Source organism: Triticum urartu, chromosome 4A (assembly GCF_056163025.1).
Source record: "Triticum urartu cultivar PI428250 chromosome 4A, HENAU_Tu73, whole genome shotgun sequence".
Classification (NCBI taxonomy): Eukaryota; Viridiplantae; Streptophyta; class Magnoliopsida; order Poales; family Poaceae; genus Triticum; species Triticum urartu.
This window is the reverse complement of record NC_141876.1, coordinates 387,272,973-387,285,366: the sequence shown is the minus strand read 5'-3', so window position 1 is coordinate 387,285,366 and position 12,394 is coordinate 387,272,973.

The window sequence follows — 12,394 nt, the reverse complement described above, 5'->3', positions numbered from 1 at the left end:
GAGTAGCTCCATGCCATGCTTTACTTTGCCATGTTCAGGTCCTGTAGTATACAGTTTTCATGCTCCAAAGAGTGCTATCTGATCTGAAATTCCAGACAAGTGTTAATTTCACTAAGTCTGAGATCTGTTTGCCAAATGCATTTTTGCCATGCTTGTTTGAACCTGTTAATGGATGAATTGGCCGTAGCTCAGTGCTAGACTTTTGTTAAGCTTCATGAATGCATCCCTGTCATGTATTTTTATGCCATGTTTGGGTGCTGTAGCATGTTCATCTTGTTGCTTTTAGATGGCTACTTGCTGTAAATCGCAGAACGTGGTCATATTTGAATTGCTTGCCATTTCCGAACCGTAACTCCGATTCCGGCGTTCTTTATATCGTTTTCAAGCGATTTCATCTCATATTTCCAGTGGCACACTTGGATTTCCAAGTTGAGGCCAGGTTCATGCATTCCTTGTCATATCTTGCATATGCATCCCGCATCGCATCCCGCATAGCATACCATCTTTACATCATGTTGTTTGAGTTTGCACGTTGTTGATTGTGTCCTTGTTGCTTGTTTGTCTTGTTTGGGTAGAGCCGGGAGACGATTTCGCTAACGAGGAGCCCGTTGAGTTTGCTTTCGAGGATCGAGTCAACTCTGACAACTTTGCAGGCAAGATGATCATACCCTCGAAATCACTACTATCTTTCCTTTGCTAGATGCTCGCTCTTTTGCTATGCCTATGCTACGATGCCTACCACTTTCTTATCATGCCTCCCAAATTTCCATGACAAACCTCTAACCCACCATGTCCTAGCAAACCGTTGATTGGCTATGTTACCGCTTTGCTCAGCCCCTCTTATAGCGTTGCTAGTTGCAGGTGAAGATTGGAGGCCGTTCCTTGTTGGAACATTATTTACTTGTTTGGGATATCATTATATTGCCATGTTATCTTAATGCATCTATATACTTGGTAAAAGGTGGAAGGCTCAGCCTCTCGCCTAGTGTTTTTTTCCACTCTTGCCGCCCTAGTTTCCGTCATATCGGTGTTATGTTCCCGGATTTTGCGTTCCTTACGCGGTTGGGTTATAATGGGAACCCCTTAATAGTTCGCCTTGATTAAAGCTTTTCCAGCAATTCCCAACCTTGGTTTTACCATTTGCCACCTAGCCTCTTTTTCCCTTGGGTTTCCGGAGCCCGAGGGTCATCTTATTTAAACCCCCCGGGCTAGTGCTCCTCTGAGTGTTGGTCCAAACCAGGCAGCCTGCGGGGCCACCTCGGGGAAACTCGAGGGTTGGTTTTACTCGTAGCTTGACCTATCTGAGTGTGCCCTGTGAAAGAGATATGTGCAGCTCCTATCGGGATTTGTCGGCACAGTCGGGCGGTGTTGCTGGATTTGTTTTAACTTGTCGAAGTGTCCTGAAGAACCGAGATACCGAGTCTGATCGGAACGTCTCAGGAGGAGGTCTATTCCTTCGTTGACCGTGAGAGCTTGTCATGGGCTAAGTTGGGACTCCCCTGCAGGGATTTGAACTTTCGAAAGCCGTGCCCGCGGCTATGGGAAGATGGGAATTTTTTAATGTCCGGTTGTAGATAACTTGAACTTAACTTAATTAAAATGAATCAACAGTGTGAGTTACCGTGATGGTCTCTGATGAAGCTATGTACCTAGGATAGGGGCATGGACCTGTCCTAAGTACCCTACCCAAGGACATCCCTAGAAGAAGTCACCTTTCAATCGACTTGGAGGTATCCCACTCGACAGATTCAAGACACTCGACCACGAAGCAATCACTCGACCAAATTCCAACCACTCGACTGCCAGGAGATCTAAAGTCACCCTGCATGCAAACGGTCGGTCATTAAGTAGCTTTTATGGTCATCATAGCACTTTATTAGGGGCGTTACCAGTAACCCCCAATCTTAATGTACTTTAAACCCTGCATTACTAAGGGCTGGAGGGGCCTGGAGAACTCTATATAAGCCACCCCTCCTCAGTATCACGGGGTTGGCACCCCTGTTATTCATACACACATAATTCAGTCGACCGCCTCCGGGCACCGAGACGTAGGGCTGTTACTTCCTCCAAGAAGGGCCTGAACTCGTAATCCTCGTGTGCTTACAACTCCTCCATATCTAAGATCTAGCCTCTCCATACATACCCGCCTACATCAGTGTCAGAGTTAGAACCATGATAGTTGGCGCCCACCTTTGGGCTAGGAGTCTTAGCGCCTAGTTTGAGAAGTTGCGATTATTTCCGATCTCCTTGATCATGGTTTCGGGCGGAGCTTTGGTGGAGGGCCGCGAGATCCATCTCGGCGCGCTCACGTTCATCGCCGACGACTCTGCTTGGCTTCAGGAGGCTCCACTCGACGTCGACGCGCTCCCCGTCCGCGGGGCGACGCACTTTCGCGCATGCGTCCGTGGTGTCCTCCTGCGGCAGCCGTTGACCCAGTATCGGTCGGCTCCCGTGGCATCTCCCCGCCCTGTTTCTTGCCGGTGCAAGCGCTCCGGTCGGTCGAGGCTTCAGAGGTGGGTGAGGCATGCGGTGGCCCGCCAGTCGGCCACCCCACAAGTCGCAGCAATCGAGCCCGATGAATCCCTCTACGGCCTGTTCGACCTGTCGACTAGCTCCACAGAGACCGCATCCGAATGCGATAGCAGTGACCCAGCTGCAGAGGTTCTGGTGATCGATGGGCCACACAGTCCTCCCGGTTTCCCCTGCGCTGACGGAGGCGCGGATGGGGGCGACCCGTCGCGTTTTCACGAGGAGTATCTCCTCGAGCCTCTCACGTCGTTGCAGCGGGAGGAGCTTCGCCGCCGGAACATGGATGCACTCCACACTCCTATCATTGGAGAAACCCCCGAGGCCCGAGCCTTGGAGGACGCGCGCTTGGCTAACTTGGCCGAGCGCACTCGACTGGAGAATCTCCAGCGAATACTTGACGAGCGAGCGCGTCAACGGGCTCCAGAATCCAGTCGACGTCAACTCTTTCCGCCCCTGCAGGTATATCATACTCCGATTCAGAATTTGGCGGCTGCGGCCTGTATTGCAGAGTCGATTCAGCCCTCCCAGTCAGAGGCTGGCAGAGGCTTGTTGCAAATCAGAGCGTTGCTCCGGGCAGCGGGAGACCAGAATTCCGCTGTTTCTCAGTCGCGGAACAGAACCACAGTTGATCCGTTGCAGCGGATACAATCCAGTCGGCTCACAGCTCAAGATCGCCTCCGAGGCGTGAGGGACGTGGAGACCGGCGTGATCAATACAGAAGGAATGAGCAGTATGATCACCGATTCAATCGTGATGATCGACGTCGAGTGCCAACCCCTCCCCCGAGGAGTGGATCATATGTGCCTTGACAGCAGGTTGATAGACGCCCTCATAGTGTTGGGCGGAGAATTCCAGTCGACCCCAGGGAACCAGGCTTTGATGCGAGATCCATTCTCATTCAAGGTTTGGTCGACAGGAATAGAGCTCACCGAGAAGGCCACGACAGAGATGCGCCTACCAATAGCAGAGTACATGTTTCAGGGCCGGAGTTTTTCAGTCGAGCCATCAGAGCCGCTGTAATTCCTCCCAACTTCAGGTTGGCGACTCGAGTTAGTAAGTTCACCGATGAGTCCAAGCCCGATACTTGGCTCGAAGATTACCGAGTGGCTGTCCAGATTGGCGGTGGGAACGATGAGGTAGCCATGAAGCACCTGCCTCTCATGTTAGAAGGCTCGGCCAGAGCGTGGCTGAATCAGTTAGCACCCAGCAGCATTTACACTTGGGAGGATCTCTCTCGAGTGTTTGTCACCACATTTGAAGGAACATGCAAGCGACCTGCAGGCCTTACAGAATTGCGGTCTTGTGTGCAGAAACCAAATGAAACTCTGAGGGATTACATCTAGAGGTGGATCACATTGCATCACACAGTTGAAAATGTACCAGATCATCAAGTAGTTTGTGCCTTTAAAGAAGGCGTTAAGTACAGAGAATTGAATCTGAAGTTCGGTCGAACCGGAGAGATGTCTCTGAATCGGATGATGGAGATTGCCACCAAATACGCTAATGGTGAAGATGAGGATAGATTCCAGAGTGGCAAGCATAAAGCAGTCGCCCAAGAAACCGGAGGAAATTCCAGTCGGAAACAGAAGCGGAAAGCTGAGCCAGCCGCTCCTGGAGAGGCCCTGGCCGTAACCCAGGGAAAATTTAAGGGAAAACCCAAAGGACCTTGGAACCCCAAGAAAGTTAAAGACCAAGATGGAAATGATGTTTTGGATCTACCGTGTCACATCCACACCAAGAAAGATGAAGAGGGTAAACTCATTTACCCAAAGCATACCACTCGACAGTGTCGGCTTCTGATCCAGCAGTTTCAGGGCAAGCAGTCCAAAGATAAGGAAAAGGAGTCGGACAAAGTTGAGGACAAGGAAGATAGTGACGATGGGTACCCCCAGGTCAATTCCACCCTGATGATTTTTGCCGATGTTGAGAGCAAAAATCGACTGAAGGTTATTAACCTGAGGTAAATATGGTTGCTCCGGCAACACCCAATTATCTGAAGTGGTCCCAGACTGCCATCACATTCGACCAGTCTGATCACCCTACGCACATTGCCACCCCTGGGAGGCAAGCTCTGGTGGTCGACCCAGTTGTCGAAGGCACTCGACTGACCAAAGTCCTGATGGATGGAGGCAGCGGTTTGAACATACTGTATGCAGAAACATTGAAAGGGATGGGCATTCCGATGTCCAGGCTCAGCACCAGTAACATGAGTTTCCATGGAGTCATTCTTGGGAAGAAAGCCGAGTCACTCGGCCAAATTGCTCTTGATGTGGTTTTTGGTGATTCCAAGAATTACCGCAAGGAAAAGTTGACATTCGAAGTTGTGGATTTCCAAAGTGCTTATCACGCTATTTTGGGCAGGCCAGCTTATGCACGCTTCATGGCTCGACCATGTTATGTGTATCTCAAATTGAAGATGCCTGGTACCAAAGGTGTGATCACTGTTACAGGCAATCGAAAGAAAGCAAAAGAGTGTTTTCAGAAAGGCTCAAAGATTGCTGACGCTCAGATGGCGGTGGTCGAGCTGCAAGAGTACCAGAAGACTGCAGATCCGAGTGAGTTGCTACGAGCTAAGAAGCTTGCTTCAGAATCAGCTTTTCAGTCGTCCGGTGAAACGAAGGCAGTTCACATTCACCCGACCGATCCAAACGCTGCTTCGACTCACATCTCAACGACGGTGGACTCCAAATAGGAAGAAGCGCTCATCCAGTTCCTCCGTGAGAACTGGGACATCTTCGCATGGAAGCCTGCTGACATGCCTGGAGTTCCCAGGGGGCTGGCTGAGCACCGTCTACGAGTCGACCCAAAATTTAAACCTGTGAAAGAACATCTTCGATGGTCCGCCGTCCAGAAGAGGAAGGCCATTGGCGAGGAGGTGGCTCGGCTCTTAGCAGCGGAGTTCATCCGAGAAATTTACCACTCTGAGTGGCTCGCCAATGTTGTCATGGTCCCCAAGAAGGACAAGTCACTTCGCATGTGCATTGATTTCAAGCATATCAATCGGGCCTGCCCGAAAGATCATTTTCCTCTCCCCCGCACCGACCAGATAGTCGACTCAACTGCGGGATGTGAGCATTTGTCTTTCCTAAACGCCTATTCCGGGTACCATCAGATCCGTCTGTATGGGCCCGACGAGATCAAAACAGGTTTCATCACTCCATTCGGGTGCTTCTGTTATGCCACCATGCCGTTCGGCCTCAAGAATGCCGGAGCCACGTTCATGAGGATGATTCAGAAGTGTTTGCTCACTCAAATCAGTCAGAATGTGGAGGCATACATGGATGATATTGTGGTCAAGTCACGGAAGGGTTCCGACCTGCTGACTGACCTTGCTGAAACCTTTGCCAACCTCAGGAGGTATGATATCAAGCTCAATCCGTCAAAGTGCACGTTCGGAGTTCCAGGTGGGAAGTTACTCAGTTTTCTCATTTCCGAACGGGGAATCGACGCCAATCCTGAAAAAATTGGTACTATACTCTGGATGAAACGTCCTGTGCGTGTGCATGACGTCCAGAAGCTTACAGGATGCTTGGCCGCTTTAAGTCGATTCATCTCTCACCTCGGTGAAAAGGTGCTTCTTTACCGACTGATGAAGAAGTCCGACAAGTTCGAGTGGACTCCAGAAGCTGATGCAGCGTTTACAGAGCTCAAAGCTCTGCTCTCCACCCAGCCGGTGCTTGCTGCCCCAATCAGCAAGGAGCCTTTTCTGATTTACATTGCAGCCACAGGACAAGTTGTGAGTACAGTACTTACGGTCGAGCGGGAAGAAGAAGGAAAGGCCTTCAAAGTTCAGCGCCTAGTATATTATGTTTCTGAAGTTTTGACTCCTTCAAAGCAAAGATATCCTCATTACCAGAAGCTTGTATATGGGATTTATATGACCATGAAGAAGGTTGCACATTACTTCTCCGATCATTCCATTACAGTCGTCAGCGACGCTCCAGTATCAGAGATTTTGCACAACAGAGATGCAACTTGTCGAGTGGCCAAATGGGCGATTGAACTTCTTCCCCTAGATATCAAGTTTGAGGCAAAGAAAGCTATCAAGTCCCAAGCAATTGCAGATTTCGTCGCCGAGTGGATCGAACAGCAACTTCCGACTCAAGTTCACTCGGAGCACTGGACCATGTTCTTCGATGGATCTAAGATGCTGAATGGTTCCGGTGCTGGGGTAGTATTGGTTTCCCCCCGAGGAGATAAGTTAAGATATGTTCTCCAGATTCACTTCGATTCCTCCAATAACGACGCAGAATATGAAGCACTTTTGTATGGGCTGCGCATGGCCATTTAACTCGGCGTCCATCGCCTCATGGTCTATGGCGACTCAGATTTTGTGGTTAATCAGGTGATGAAAGAATGGTACGTCAGAAGTCCAGCTATGACTGGTTATTGCAATGCAGTGAGAAAGTTAGAGAAGAAATTCGAGGGGTTAGAGCTTCATCACATCCCCCGACTGAAAAATCAAGCGGCTGATGATTTGGCAAAGATAGGCTCCAAGAGAGAAGCCATCCCCAGCAATGTGTTTTTGGAACACATCCACTCGCCATCAGTCCAAGAAGACCCTTTTACAGATGAAGCCCCGCAGCCAAAGAGTGCCACAGATCCGACTAAAGTTGAAATTCCGGTAGTGGTCGACCTAATCATGGAAGTTTTGGCAATCACCCCTGACTGGACGATACCGTACATCGCGTATATCCTGAGAAAGGAACTCCCGGAGGACGAAGAAGAGGCTCGACAGATCGTCCGTCGATCCAAGGCCTTTACAGTCATAAAGGGACAGTTGTATAGAGGAAGCGCGACTGGAGTCGGTCAGAAGTGTATAACACCAGAAGAAGGTCAGATAATCCTTGATGATATCCACTCGGGGACCTGTGGTCATCATGCGTCCTCTCGGACCATTGTGGCTAAAGCATACCGAGCGGGATTTTACTGGCCAAGAGCGAATGAAATGGCAAAAGAGATAGTCGACAAGTGTGAAGGGTGCCAGTTCTACTCCAACATGTCGCACAAGCCCGCATCAGCCCTGAAGACCATTCCACTCGTCTGGCCCTTCGCTGTTTGGGGAATGGACATGGTTGGCCCATTGAGAACAGGCAGGAGCGGTTTCACACATGTGCTTGTGGCAGTCGACATGTTTACCAAATGGATTGAAGCTAAGCCTATCAAGAATCTTGATGCTTGCACTGCTATCAGTTTCGTCAGAGAGTTAACATTCAGATATGGAGTCCCGCATAGCATCATCACCGACAATGGGTCAAACTTTGATTCAGGCAAGTTCAGAGCTTTTTGCGCCTCTCAAGGCACACGAGTCGACTACGCATCGGTCGCCCACCCCCAGTCGAATGGACAAGCAGAAAGGGCAAATGGTCTGATTCTCAAAGAACTAAAGCCTTGGCTGATGCATGATCTCAAGCACGCAGCAGGTGCTTGGGTCGACGAGCTTTCGTCAGTTCTGTGGCGATTGAGGACCACCCTGAATCGGTCGACTGGAAGAACTCCGTTCTTTCTGGTTTACGGAGTGGAAGCAGTCCTGCCGAGTGATCTACTTCACAATGCACCCCGAGTCGAGCTTTATACCGAAGATGAAGCAGAACAAGCCCGGCAAGATGCAGTCGACCTCCTGGAAGAAGAAAGAGAAATGGCTATGATCTGATCGACCATTTATCATTAAGACTTGCGTCGATTCCATGCCAGAAATGTGAAGAGTCGAGCCTTCCAAGAAGGAGATTTGGTCCTCCGAGTGGATCAACAGAAACCACACAAGCTCGCTCCTACTTGGGAAGGTCCCTTCATCGTCACCAGAGTCCTCCACAATGGAGTGTATCACCTTTACAATGTCGATCGCCAGATCGATGAGCCACGAGCTTGGAATGCAGAACTGCTCCGCCCCTTTCACACTTGAATTCTCACTCGGATGAGATGTAATAAGAAAAACTTCTGTAGTCTATTTATCAAAGACAAGAGTGTTACAAATTTTCCTATAATTGTTGTTGCTTTTTTTTGCGTGTGAAATTCCCCAGTGGGTGGCTTAGCTGCGAATCCGTTTCGCCTAAGTTTGTAAAAAAAATCCTACCGAGTGGTGAGCCAGACTCCCACTCGGAGGCTTAGCTGCAGCTCAGTGCTCTCCTAAGTGTTTAAAAATCCTACTGAGTGGTGAGCCAGACTCCCACTCGGAGGCTTAGCCGTAGCCCAGTGCTCGCCTAAGTGTTTAAAAATCCTACGGAGTGGTGAGCCAGACTCCCACTCGGAGGCTTAGCTGCAGCCCAGAGCTCGCTTAAGTGTTTAAAAATCCTACCGAGTGGAGAGCAAACCTCCCACTCGGAGGCTTAGCTGCAGCCCAGTGCTCGCCTAAGTGTTTAAAAATCCTACCGAGTGGAGAGCAAACCTCCCACTCGGAGGCTTAGCTGCAGCCCAGTGCTCGTCTAAGTGTTCAAAAATCCTACCAAGTGGTGAGCCAGACTCCCACTCAGAGGCTTAGCTGCAGCCAAGTGCTCGCCTAAGTGTTTAAAAATCCTACCGAGTGGTGAGCCAGACTCCCACTCGGAGGCTTAGCTGCAGCCCAGTGCTCGCCTAAGTGTTTAAAAATCCTACCGAGTGGTGAGCCAGACTCCCACTCGGAGGCTTAGCTGCAGCCCAGTGCTCGCCTAAGTGTTTAAAAGTCCTACCGAGTGGAGAGCAAACCTCCCACTCGGAGGCTTAGCTGCAGCCAAGTGCTCGCCTGAGTATTTAAATATCCTACCGAGTGGTGAGCAGACCTCCCACTCGGGGGGCTTAGCTGCAGTCCAGTACTTGCCTAAGTTTGAAAAAATCCTACCGAGTGGAGAGCAGACCTCCCACTCGGGGGCTTAGCTGCAGTCCAGTACTCGCCTAAGTTTGAAAAAATCCTACCGAGTGGAGAGCATACCTCCCACTCGGGGGCTCAGCTGCAGTCGAGTGCTCGCCTAAGTTTGAAAAAATCCTACCGAGTGGAGAGCAGACCTCCCACTCGGGGGCTTAGCTGCAGTCCAGTACTCGCCTAAGTTTGAAAAAATACTACCGAGTGGAGAGCAGACCTCCCACTCGGGGCTTAGCTGCAGTCCAGTACTCGCCTATGTTTGAAAAAATCCTACCGAGTGGAGAGCAGACCTCCCACTCGGGGGCTTAGCTGCAGTCCAGTACTCGCCTAAGTTTTTAAAATCCTACCGAGTGGAGAGCAGACCTTCCACTCGGAGGCTTAGCTGCAGCCCAGTGCTCAGCTAAGTATGGAACACATCCCAATCCGCAAGGACGATGAGGTGCAAATCGACTGCTACCTTCTCCTTCGGAGTTGCACCACAAATACAAAGTTATTTCGAGTGAAGAACAAGTTCCACTCGACAGATAATTCATGAAGATATTCAACGATAAATCAAGTTCAGATAAGATCCAAAGGTTCTAGACCGCAGATCAAAGTACTCGAGCCTTCAGCTCGATAGAGTTTAACGGTTACAAAATCCACTCAGCATTCCGAGGCAAATTTAAAGTGAAGCATAAAAGTTTTTATTCCTCATGCGGAGGACTGGAAGGGGCGACGAACTCGTCCAAGTCGATCCCGTCTGCAATGCGGGTGGCAGCAGCAATGAAAGTCTCCATGAAGTCTTGAAAGTTGTGCTTCCTCGTATTGCCAACTTGGATGGCGGCCAAATTTTCTTCTCGCGCCTCCTTGCAGTGGACGCGGACCAGAGACAGAGCGACGTCAGCGCCACATCTAGCAGAAGATTTCTTCCATTCCGCCACTTGACCTGGGACGTCATTCAGTCGAGTCATCAGGGACTCGACGTCATTCTGAAGCGTCGTCGTAGGCCAGAGCGACATGTCGATCCGTGACATCGCAGCCTTCAACCGAGCAAGATAGTCAACAACGCCGGCAACACGAGATTCCAGTCGGAGCACATTCATAGAAGCCTCGTCCTTCCCTGGAGAATTGATGGGGTCCAAGTCTGTCTCCACTCAACTGGTCTCCTCTTCGAAGTTCTGGCAGAATTCTGTAAACACAATTCAAGGGTAAGTTAGTGGCTCTACACAGATTGGGTAACTGCAAGTCAATCGGGCCGGAGTAATTACCCTCGAGCATGACGAACAGCTTCTTGGCGAGTCCGCCGAGATAAGCCTCCAGATCGTTCCTCTTCCCCGCTAGTTCACTTGCCTTGTCATTCAGAGCTATATTGCCATTCTTCAGACGGCTGACCTCTCGATTAGCCGCGTCGAGAGAAGTTTTTAGCCTGGAGTTTTCCTTTTCAAGAGTACCGACTGAAGCCAGTTTTTCTTCAGCAAGCTTCATTTTGTTCAGGGCCTCCTTCTGCGCTAAAGCATGGTCTTGATCCTTCTTATTCAGAGCCTCCTCCATTTTGTCTGCGAAATAGCAAGTGAGATCAACATCGAGGACGGCCAGAAAGAAAGGACAGTCGACAAAAGCTCACCAGCCATACCTTTTGCTTCGTACCTCGCCTTCTGCAAGTTCTCCTGAGCAAGCTTCAAGTCAAGGTTCAGCTGGATCTGTTTGTTCTCCAACTCAGTGTAGCTAGCCACAAGTTCGCATGATTTCTGCAAAAAATCAGTCGACAGACGTCCAAGATAAGTTGCTTCCGAGTAACCAAGAGACAATGATGGCGTTTCTAAGACTACGGCCGAATCAAAAACATTCGACAGTAGTCTCGGGAACTACACCCAGTGGGTGCACTCAGCGTGCCCCCACTGGTTCGACCAAAAAAAATCAAGGCCTGACCAGACCGAGTGAAGAAGTTCAGCTAAAGCAACACAATATAAAGACTACGGTCGACTGCCAGCAGTCCACCATAGTCTCGGGGACTACACCCAGTGGGTGCACTCAGCGTGCCCCCACTGGTTCGACCAAGAAGATCCTTAGCATGCCCCCACTCGTCAAAAAGATTAATAGACACACCCACTGGGTGTACAGATATAAAGATCTTCGGAAAAGAGATTCTTCAGATAGCATATCCTAATAGAACAAGCGGTGAATCGACTGACCTGGACGTTGCTCTGAAGAGCTGAGCTCGCGTCATAAGCTGCTTGGCTGGCTTCCCGAACCACCTTCACTTGCTCCATCATGATCCCCGCCTGGCGTATAGCCTCTTTAGCGGCACCCACTTGGTCCTTAGGGACGTGGTGTGTGGCAAAAAGCGAAGGCGGATTTGCAGTCGACGTCGAAGGCCGGACACTCGTTAGAGGTTCAGCGAAGGTCACAGAAACCCGAGTGGTATCACCACCGTCCCGGACTATGGCCTCAGGCGCCGGAGTAGTTTGTGGGGTCTTGCCAGCCGGCGCCCTCCTGTTCCTTCGCGCCCTCAGCGGCACTTCGTCGTCATCATCAGGGAGGTCAATGACATGAGGAGGAGCTACAAGAAAAATCCAATCGACCGGAATTATAAGAAATCGTCAGTCGACTAAAAGCAGAGCATCAGTAATCATACCGGGGTTGGAGGTAACAGCGTCTTCCATCTCTTGATCATCGTCCTTGGCGGAGATCTCCAAGGTGGCAGCACTGCAAATTTCGAAAGTCAGTCAGCTTATTCAATGAGTCGACCAAGAGTCTGTCATGTTCGACAAAGGAAAACAAATTCTACTATTACCCAGAAATGGTGGGGACAGTCATCTTCATCTTGGGCAGAGCCTTGGGTGGCTTTGACGGTGTCGCGCGTGGGTGCTTAGGAGCTTTTTCTGTCGGCGCTGGAGATGAGGTCCGAGGGCGCTTCGACGACTGCCCAACAGGGACAATTGCCTTACCACATTCCCGCGCAGGGTCATGTGTAAGCTTGGATCGCTGTTCCGATCGGGGAGGTTCGACTTCTTCCTCCTCCTCTTCACTGGAGTCGTCATCCCCCTCTCC